This window comes from Triticum aestivum, chromosome 3A (genome assembly GCF_018294505.1).
Source record: "Triticum aestivum cultivar Chinese Spring chromosome 3A, IWGSC CS RefSeq v2.1, whole genome shotgun sequence".
NCBI lineage: Eukaryota > Viridiplantae > Streptophyta > Magnoliopsida > Poales > Poaceae > Triticum > Triticum aestivum.
In genome coordinates this window covers 41,122,772-41,132,667 of record NC_057800.1, presented here as the reverse complement: position 1 = coordinate 41,132,667, position 9,896 = coordinate 41,122,772, and the positions used below count along the sequence as shown (strand labels likewise).

Here is a 9,896-nt window from a genome sequence, read left to right as displayed (position 1 = left end):
GCCGACTGAACCGTATTCACAGTGACGGATCGACTGTGAATTCTGTTGCGCGACTGAGACACGGCTGAATTCTGATCTCCTGCTGCCCGGAGTAGATCCCTGATCTGCAGCAAACCTCTGCCAGCTTCCGACTGCGAAGGCTGGATGGACTCTGCTATACGGGTCGCAGCTGCTAAATTCTGAATTGGGGTTCGATATACCTGAGTCGGCGGGAAGAGTTGACGTCGACTGGTGTCGGGAACTCGTTGCCGCGCGCGCTCGTCGAGTGCTCGCTGAAGGTTCTCCAGTCGAGTGCGCTCGGCCAAATTGGCCAGACGCGCCTCCTCCAAGGCACGAGCCTCGGGGGTTTCTCCTGCGATGGGAATACGCAGGGGATCCTCGTTCCTGCGGCGAAGTTCCTCTCTTTGCAGAGAGTCGAGTGGCTCGGGCTGGTACTCTTCGTAGCCTCGTGTAGGGTCGCCGCCGTCACCTGCTCCACCACCACGGGCGAAGCCAGGGGGACTGTGGGGCCCGTCGACCATCAAGATTTCCGCCGCTGGATCACTGCTACCGCACTCGGATGCAGTCTCTACGGAGCCAGTCGACTGATCGAACAAGCCGTAGAGAGGTTCGTCGGGCTCGATTGCCGCAACTTGGGTGGTGGCCGATTGGCGAGCCACCGCGTGCCTCACCCATCGCTGAAGCCTCGACCGGCCTGAGCGCTTGCGCTGGCGGGAGACCGGGAGGGTGGACGATAAAGGAGCCGACCGATACTGGGTCGACGGTTGCCGCAGCAGAACGCCACGGACACATGCGCGAAAATGCGTCGCACCGCGGACGGGGAGCGCATCCACGTCGAGTGGAGCCTCCTGGAGCCATGCGGAGTCGTCGGCGATGAAGGCGAGAGTGCCGAGACGGATCTCTTGACCCTCGACCAAAACTCCAGCAGACACCATGATGAAAGTACTCGGAAGAATCGCAACTTCTCCACAAAATCGCTAAAACACCTGCCCCACGGTGGGCGCCAACTGTCGTGGTTCTAAGCCTGACAGTAGAGTGGGGGGTAGGTATTGAGAGGCAAGGTCCTAGCTATGGAGAGGTTGTAAGCACAAGGATGTACGAGTTCAGGCCCTTCTCGGAGGAAGTAACAGCCCTACGTCTCGGAGCCCGGAGGCGGTCGAGTGGATTATGAGTATATGAGTTACAAGGTGCCGAACCCTTCTGCCTGTGGAGGGGGGTGGCTTATATAGAGTGCGCCAGGATCCCAGCCAGCCCACGTAGGAGAGGGTTTAAGGTGAGTTAAGTCTGGGGCGTTACTGGTAACGCCCCACATAAAGTGCCTTTACTATCATAAAGTCTACTTGATTACAGGCCGTTGCAGTGCAGAGTGCCTCTTGACCTTCTGGTGGTCGAGTGAGTCTTCGTGGTCGAGTCCTTCAAGTCAGTCGAGTGTGTCTCTCGTTGGTCGACTGGAAGGCGACTTCTTCTAAGGGTGTCCTTGGGTAAGGTACTTAGATCAGGTCCATGACCTTACCCTAGGTACATAACCCCATCACTAGTCAACTAGAGGCTTACTAGGGACATGTTGGTGTCTATTATTCACACATGTATTACGATTTCCGGATAACACAATTATAGCATGAATAAAGACAATTATCATGAACAAGGAAATATAATAATAATGCTTTTATTATTGCCTATAAGGCATATTTCCAACAAATGCATCGCATACCGGGCATGCGTTCAGATCCTTGTATGCACCGCGGTAGAGGATGCAGTCATTAGGGCATGCATGTATCTTCTCCACCTCCAATCCTAGAGGGCATACGACCTTCTTTGCTGCGTATGTACTGTCGGGCAATTCGTTATCCTTTGGAAGCTTCTTCTTCTTCAATATTTTCAGTAGCTTCTCAAATCCTTTGTCAGCCACAACATTCTCTGCCTTCCACTGCAGCAATTCCAGTACGGTACCGAGCTTTGTGTTGCCATCTTCGCAATTGGGGTATAACCCTTTTTTGTGATCCTCTAACATGCGATTGAACTTCAGCTTCTCCTTTTGACTAATGCATTGCGTTCTTGCATCGACAATGACCCGGCGGAGATCATCATCATTGGGCACATCATCTGGTTCCTCTTGATCTTCAGCAGCTTCACCCGTTGCAGCATCATTGGGCACATCGTCTGGTTCCTCTTAATCTTCACCAGCTCCCCCCGTTGCAGCATCACCATATTCAGGGGGCACATAGTTGTCATCGTAGTCTTCTTCTTCGCCGTCTTCCATCATAACCCCTATTTCTCCGTGCCTCGTCCAAACATTATAGTGTGGCATGAAACCCTTGTAAAGCAGGTGGGAGTGAAGGATTTTCCGGTTAGAGTAAGACCTCGTATTCCCACATTCAGTGCATGAACAACACATAAAACCATTCTGCTTGTTTGCCTCAGCCGCATCGAGAAACTCATGCACGCCCTTAATGTACTCGCGGGTGTGTCTGTCACCGTACATCCATTGCCGGTTCATCTGCGTGCATTATATATAATTAAGTGTCCAAATTAATAGAAGTTCATCATCACATTAAAACCAAAGTGCATACATAGTTCTCATCTAACAACATATAGCTCTCTAGAGCATCTAATTAATTAAACCATACATTGAAACTATGTAAAACATTTCAATGCGAAAACAAATGCGATCATAATCACAACCAAGGTAACAATTGATCCAATGGCATAATGATACCAAGCCTCGGTATGAATGGCATATTTTCTAATCTTTCTAATCTTCAAGCGCATTGCATCCATCTTGATCTTGTGATCATCGACGACATCCGCAACATGCAACTCCAATATCATCTTCTCCTCCTCAATTTTTTTTATTTTTTCCTTCAACAAATTGTTTTCTTCTTCAACTAAATTTAACCTCTCGACAATAGGATCGGTTGGCATTTCCGATTCACATACATCCTAGATAAATAAAATCTATGTCACGTTGGTCAGCATAATTTTCATAAACAATAAATGAACCAATAGTTATAAAGATAATATACATACCACATCCGAATCATAGACAGGACGAGGGCCGACGGGGGTGGATACCAAAACCATCGCACTATATAAGATGCAATAATAAATGTAAGAAAATGATACAAGTATCTATCTAAACATACAAGTAAGAATATGTTTCCTTTCAGAAAGAAGATAAGAACAAGAGGCTCACCACGGTGGTGTCGGTGATGAGATCGGCGCGGGTGATCGACGGCGGTGAAGACGGGGGCGGGGCGTGACGGACCGCTAAATCTAGACAAATCTCGAGGAAAATGGAGCTTGGAGGTCGAGCTTCGAGAGGAGAAAGCTTAAGTAGTGTGGCTCGGGCATTCCATCGAACACCTCATGTGCATAGGAGGTGAGCTAGAGCACCACAAAGCCCTCTCCCCCTCGGCCAGAAAAAACAGAGCACTGTGCTCTGCTCTTGCGCGAGGGGGTATATATAGGCACCTCATTGGTCCCGGTTGGTGACATGAGCCGGGACTAAAGGGGGGCCTTTGGTCCCGGTTCAAGCCACCAACCGGGACCAATGGTGGTGGGCCAGGAGCGAGGCCCATTGGTCCCAGCTCATGCCACCAACCGGGACCAAAAGGTCCAGATGAACCGGGACCAATGGCCCACGTGGCCCGGCCGGCCCCCTGGGCTCACGAACCGGGACCAATGCCCACATTGGTCCCGGTTCTAGACTGAACCAGGACTAATGGGCTGACCCGGCCTGGACCAAAGCCCTGTTTTCTACTAGATCCGCACCATGCACGTCCTCTTCCACGATGACGTCACCTCGATGAGGCCCATGTCATCGCATCTCTCGCCCTCAGCTCAGGCACCGGTGTCGAACACCTGAACAAGGCAACGACAACGTCTCCCGTCATGCCAGAATTTGGGAACAAGCCCTCGCTCCCGGTGAGGCCAAGGAACTCAGGTTTCTGCATGGTGTGCAGGACTGCAGGTCATACCGTGTCTCGGGGTTCACGGACAAGAAGCCGTCCGTGCCCACTATGTCGTTGGCCTCTCGCTTGTTGATCTGCAGGTAGAAGACGTGCATGACGATATCGCCCATGGACACTGAGCATTGATGATTGGCCACGTCATTGCTTAGTTATTGTCAAAATAACTGAAATGACCTGCAAAACCACTTTTTTTTGAAACGAGGCAAAAGATTTGCCATTTTCATTGATTAAGAAGAAGAGAATTGCCAGGTTAATTGATGGAAAACCGGGCTAAAACCGATACAACTCAACCCACATGACATGGGCACCACCGGCCAACCTGGCCACCGACATGGGACACAAAGCTGCAAAGAAGAAAGGCATTCGCCGAGGAGTCACAAGCGTCATCGTCATCACCGGTTGCCTCGAACGAGTGACTCCGACTTCACCATAAAGCTCCAACCTCGAAGCCAACCTGCAAACAACTGTATAGAAACCACGACGGCACATGACACCGGATGGCCACACGCGCAAGCAACTGACAGCTCCGATTTTGACGACAAGCCTCACCAGGGAAATATGCAAGACTTGCGCCGACCGTGCCCACAGAAGAGCACCTCAGACACGCCGGGAAGAACCGACTACCGAAGTCCACACCGCGACCCGAGCTCCTCTCAACGACATCATCGTTGCCAAACAGAAACCAGCGCCCCGCCTCAGCAAACCACGCGGCGAAGATGCCGCCATCCACGACGAAGATGCCGCAAACCACCAGTCTCCCAGTCGTAGCCGGCTCCGAGATGATGCCCCCAAGGAGGAGAAAGACGCGAAGACACCTTCATCGTCCGACCTAGCGGATCTGAGGTTTCCCTCCAGAGTCAAAGCCGTGGGGAGGAGGAGCACACCTCCACGACGATGCTTCCAAGAAAGATCACGGCACCCGCGGGCGCCGCCGTCGCCGGCTCCGAATAAGACCGGAGCAAAGATTTCTCCTGAAGATGTGCCGACCTCCTACCACCACCGACCGCTGCCCACCAGCCACCACCTGCTGAGGCCGACCTCATTCAGGCCACAGGATCCCACGATCCACCGCAACATGACACGCACCACCCCCTGGCCGAAGCCGCCATCCACCACCGCAGCACACCGTGGCCACCACCACCGCAGCAACCCACACCGCATCGCGAAGCGCAGCACCCAGATCGATGCACCACACACCAGATCCAATCGGAGCTGCACAGGCGAAGCAGCAGAGCAGACGAGCAGGATCCCCCTCCGCAACACACCTCACACTCCAGAGAAGCATACCCGCCATGCACAGCCGGTCACCGCGCCCGACGCGCACCTGCAGCCACCGCGCCCGGCTGGTCTCCGCGCCACACGCGCACAGCCGGATCCGAGTCGTCGCCGCGCGAGCGTGCGCCGTCCATGCCCTGGCCACATCAGGAGCTCGGACCGAGGCCGCCGTCCCGGCGCCCCACACCGTCCGCACCAACCGCCGCCCGCAGGATCCTAGATCGGATCGGGACCGCACGAGGCCGATGACCGTGACCGCGCGCACCGCGACGGCGCGCCCACCGCCGCGACCAGACGCCGTGCCACACGCCGGAGATCGCCTCCGCCGCGAGCAGCGACGCCGCCACGAGGCCAAGCGCCGGACAGCCGTGACCCGCACATGAGCGCCCCTCCTCCTGAGCGAGCAGCAGCTAGAGAGCGCCCCGCCGCCGCCGGCTCCGCGCAGGCTTTGCCTGCCGGAGGCCACCGGCGACGGCGAGGGGGAGAGGAGGCTGGCGTTGGGGAGGCCGCGGGAGGGGCGGTGGTCGCCGCACGTGCCGCCCCGGGGAGAGAGCGACGCGGGGGCCTCGTGGTGGCGCTTGGCCTCGTTGTTCTTTTTTTCCTTCAAGGCAAAGGAACTAGTTGCAAAACCACTTTTGATGTGGCATGAAACCACTTAGGGCTAGATTAACCTGGTTTTGACCTATTTAGGGTTGAAATCATACCAAATTCGAGTTGAGGGTGTTATGGCTCCGTTGGAGGGGATTTGAGGGTGAAAAGTATACTTCTTTCAAAAATAAACTCAAGGCCTATCTAGGCCAATTCCGACCTTCAAGCTAACCTGGCATTCGGCTCGCTCTAACGGGCTGGATTAGTAAACACCAGTTGCTCAAATGTCCTGACACGTAGGATTTGAGCACGGGAATCCCTATGTTTCACTTAGGGCGTGTTTGGTTACATTGCCGATTCAGCCTGGCCCGGCGAGCGTGGCTCTATTGAGCCGGTTTGAGGGGATGCAGGCCAAAAAAAACCCATATGCATATAGTTTGGTTGCCTGCATGCCCCTAGTTGCATGAGACAAACATTTTTGACCCAACGTTTGGTTGCCCGCATTGCATTAGGTGCACATATGACATGGTGTTTGGTTGCAACCTGCATAAGGTGTTGTCACCACTTCTAACTAGTGGTGACCTTACCACACACAATCTGAACATAGTGCCAGCTAGTTAAACAAATGAGAGTTCATCCTAACTACAATCAAATGACAGATCAAATTATTAAGAGCCATTGGCTAAATAGGAGATAGTTCATCGGTGTTGCTGCTTCATCTTCCTCTTCTGCTTCTGCTGCTACTGCTGCTTCTTCTTCCTCTTCTTCTATGCTTCTGCTGCTTCTGTTTCTTCTTCCTCTTCTTCAAATCATGCACTGACCTCTGTTAAGCCACATTGCCTTTTCCCACTCCAACCTTTTGTTCTTCCAACCTTCATTGTCAAATGCCTCCACACCATGGTGTAAGTGCATCTAGTGCCCCTTAGTGATTTTGGTGTATTGAAGACTTATAGGTTAAGGGACTAATGCGTTTGTGAGTGTACACAGGTCTATAAGTCTATGAGGAGTTTGATTTTTATAGAGAAAGTCGACCCCTGAAAATGAAGTTCTTCGACTGAATACTTTGAATTTCTGAAGACTGTCTGAAGACTCTGATAGTGAAGAAATTGGTGTGACCTTGAAGACTTGGTATTCATTTGAGGAACATGAAGCGTGAAGACTTTTGTTTTTGTAGTTTCATTTTCTCTTTCTTGAGTCTTAGGAAACACCGTACTGTTAAAGGGGGTCGAGGAAATACTAAGGAAAAATTTCCATGTGATGCTCAACTCAAAATCCTACACCTACCAATCCCTTCGAGTGAAGCCATTGGAAATCTCATACAGTTTAGTCATATTCTTCAGTGACAGAGACGAAGTTCTTCTGGTCTCTGAGGAATTTGTTCTGACTGAGGAGTTAGGAATTTGCCAGTGCGGATTGCCTACATAGTGAGGAACATGATAGCCCTGAGGATTTTGCAACTCAAAATTCCGACCGTTGTTGTGCTATGCGCCAGCTGTCCCAAAATATATACCCACCTAACGGTCATATCATTGAAGGGCATTTATGTCTTATCATGTCGGGCTGCTCCCTAGGTTATAAATAGCCGCCCCCTACAACCATTAGCTGGTTGGATGCTCCGAGAGAAACTGACACTTGTCATTTGAGAGCATCCCATCCTCCGAGGACTTTGAGCGAAAATCATCAAGTGAGGAAAACCCAAACCCAACACCTACAAACCCCAAGTGATTGAGCATCACTGAAGATATTGATCCTGTGTGGATCCGACGCTTGTTACCTTTGAAGACTGTGCTTCTTCCAGACGGTTAGGCCTTAGGCGTCAAGGTCTAGAGCATCCAAGAAGAATTATGGATCACCGAGTGACTAAGTTTGTGAAGGTTCGGAAGTCACCTGAAGACTTACCAGGAGTGATTGGGCGAGGTCTGTGTGACCTTAGCTCAAGGAGAATACGGTGAGGACTGTGTGTCCGGGACTGTGTGTCCTCAGGTTTAAATACCTAGTCGCTCCAACCAGATGTACAACTGAGACAACAGTTGGAACTGGTCTACCAAATCATTGTCTTCACCAAGCTCACTGGTTCTATTTCCTCAACTCCTTCATTTCCTCATAACTATGTTGAGTGCTTGTTCATATATGTGTTTGAAGACTTGGACTGAAGACTTTCTCAAATTCCTCAGTTCAATTTCTTCAGTCTGTTTGTCTTCATCCTATGTTATCATGTGCTTACGCTTTCTGTACTCTATGCTTGTCTTCATTTCATCATGATGACCATGTTTGTGTTCTGTTATGTTTACTTTTGAGTACTTATTCCACTGATAGTAATTCTTCGCTAAGGAATTTCCTCACCTGCAAATTCCTCAGTGAAGAATTCATAAAAATCGCCTATTCACCCCCCTCTAGTCGATATAACGCATTTTCACATGGCCAGAGCTAACAACATCGTCAGGCTCGACCTCTTCCTCGTCAGGCACGCGTTCATCAAAGCCCCACTGGAGGATCCAGTTATGCAGAATGCAACAAGCAAGAACTAGCTTAACCTGAGTGGGGTATGGGTGGAATGGCTTCTGATCGAGGATCTTAAACCTATTCTTTAGAGCTCCAAATGCCCTCTCAACAGTTACTCTAAGGCTGGAGTGTCTGAGATTAAGCAGCTCGTGTGCAGTCCTAGGAAAGTTCCTACCAGAGAACTCGTTGAGATGGTACCTTGTTTTCCTAAAGGGTGGAAGAACACCCGACCGACATGCATAACCACCATCTCCAAGGTAGAACTTGCCGTCGGGGATGTTGATCCCATCAGGTCGACTCATGCTGTGAGTGAGAATGTTTGCATCATGCGCTGACCCCTCCCAGCCAGCCAGCACATATGTGAACCTCAGATCAAAGTCAACAGTAGCAAGCACATTCTGGCTTGTGTAGTGCTTCCCCCTGTATGCTGCAGACTGTGACCTAGGAACTCTGGCAGTGACATGAGTACCATCAATTGCCCCAATGCAGTCCTGAAAATGGCATCACTAGCCTGTGTTAGTGCTGAACTTGCACAATACAAGCATATCAAGCAATGATAAGTGTATATTGTCAATGCTCACCTTGAAGTATGGATACCATCTTGGGCTTCTGCGAATCTTGGGCGGAGTCTGGCCAAATGGTCTCCTGATCATCTCTCCTCTAAGCTCCCCAACAGCAAAAAGCACCTACTTGAAGTACCTAGAGATGGTCTTCATTGACCTCTTGAACGTGTTGTGAATGACCCTTAACCTCTGGTTATGGCCAACAACATGGAGGAACATGGTCACTTTCTCTTCGACACTGGTGTTGATGCTATCTTGTAACAGGCCCCTCCTCCTGAAGGTCTCGACAAGCCTGGCAAATGGTGCTCTTTTCATTCTAAGCATCCACAGAGCCTCGACGTCATCGCAGTTGTAGATGTAGTTTAGATTTTGGATCCTCTCCTGTTCCCGGGGAAACAATGGACCATAGCGGATCAATGGTCTCCCAGCACGACGAACAACTCTCTGGTGCATGAACATTACCCATGCCCGAATCACACTAATTAGTGCTGCCTGGTTTATCAGCCTCATCCGTGCGTCCATAACCTAGTCGACATCGATGGTTCGTTCAGTGGCAAATCGATCCTACACCTAGCTTAAAGGCCTAACCACTGAGCTAACAAAGGGGGAGGGGGTGCTGCTTACCGGCATCGAAGACGAGGATGGTGTAGGGGGAGCCATGGCACAGAGTAGGTCGACCAGACGCTGGCCAACAGCAAGGGGAGCACCAGATCAGCCACAAACACCGCCGCCTCTTCTGCCGCCACCTATAGCGCAGATCTGAAATCGCAGCCGCCGCCGGTGGTGAGGCAGTGGAGAAGAAAGGGGGCAGTGGCTATGGGTGAGCGAGTGAAAGGGGGGGTGAGGCGAATTTGGCGCCGGGACAGCGCGCCAGATTTCCATCTCCCGCCACCCCTCCTCGCCCGCGCCTCGCTCCCGCCCAGCGACCTCGCACCGCACTCAGCCTGGCTCGCGAGAAACTGCCGATCCGAAGGTTTCCAGCGAGCTAGGCTCTGGG

General features: G+C 51.5%; 1 pseudogene; it reads right to left on the bottom strand.

Annotated features, from left to right (window-relative positions):
- Positions 1-5,010: 5,010 nt before the first annotated feature.
- On the bottom strand, positions 5,011-9,421 carry LOC123056708 (uncharacterized; annotated as a pseudogene).
- Positions 9,422-9,896: the final 475 nt, after the last annotated feature.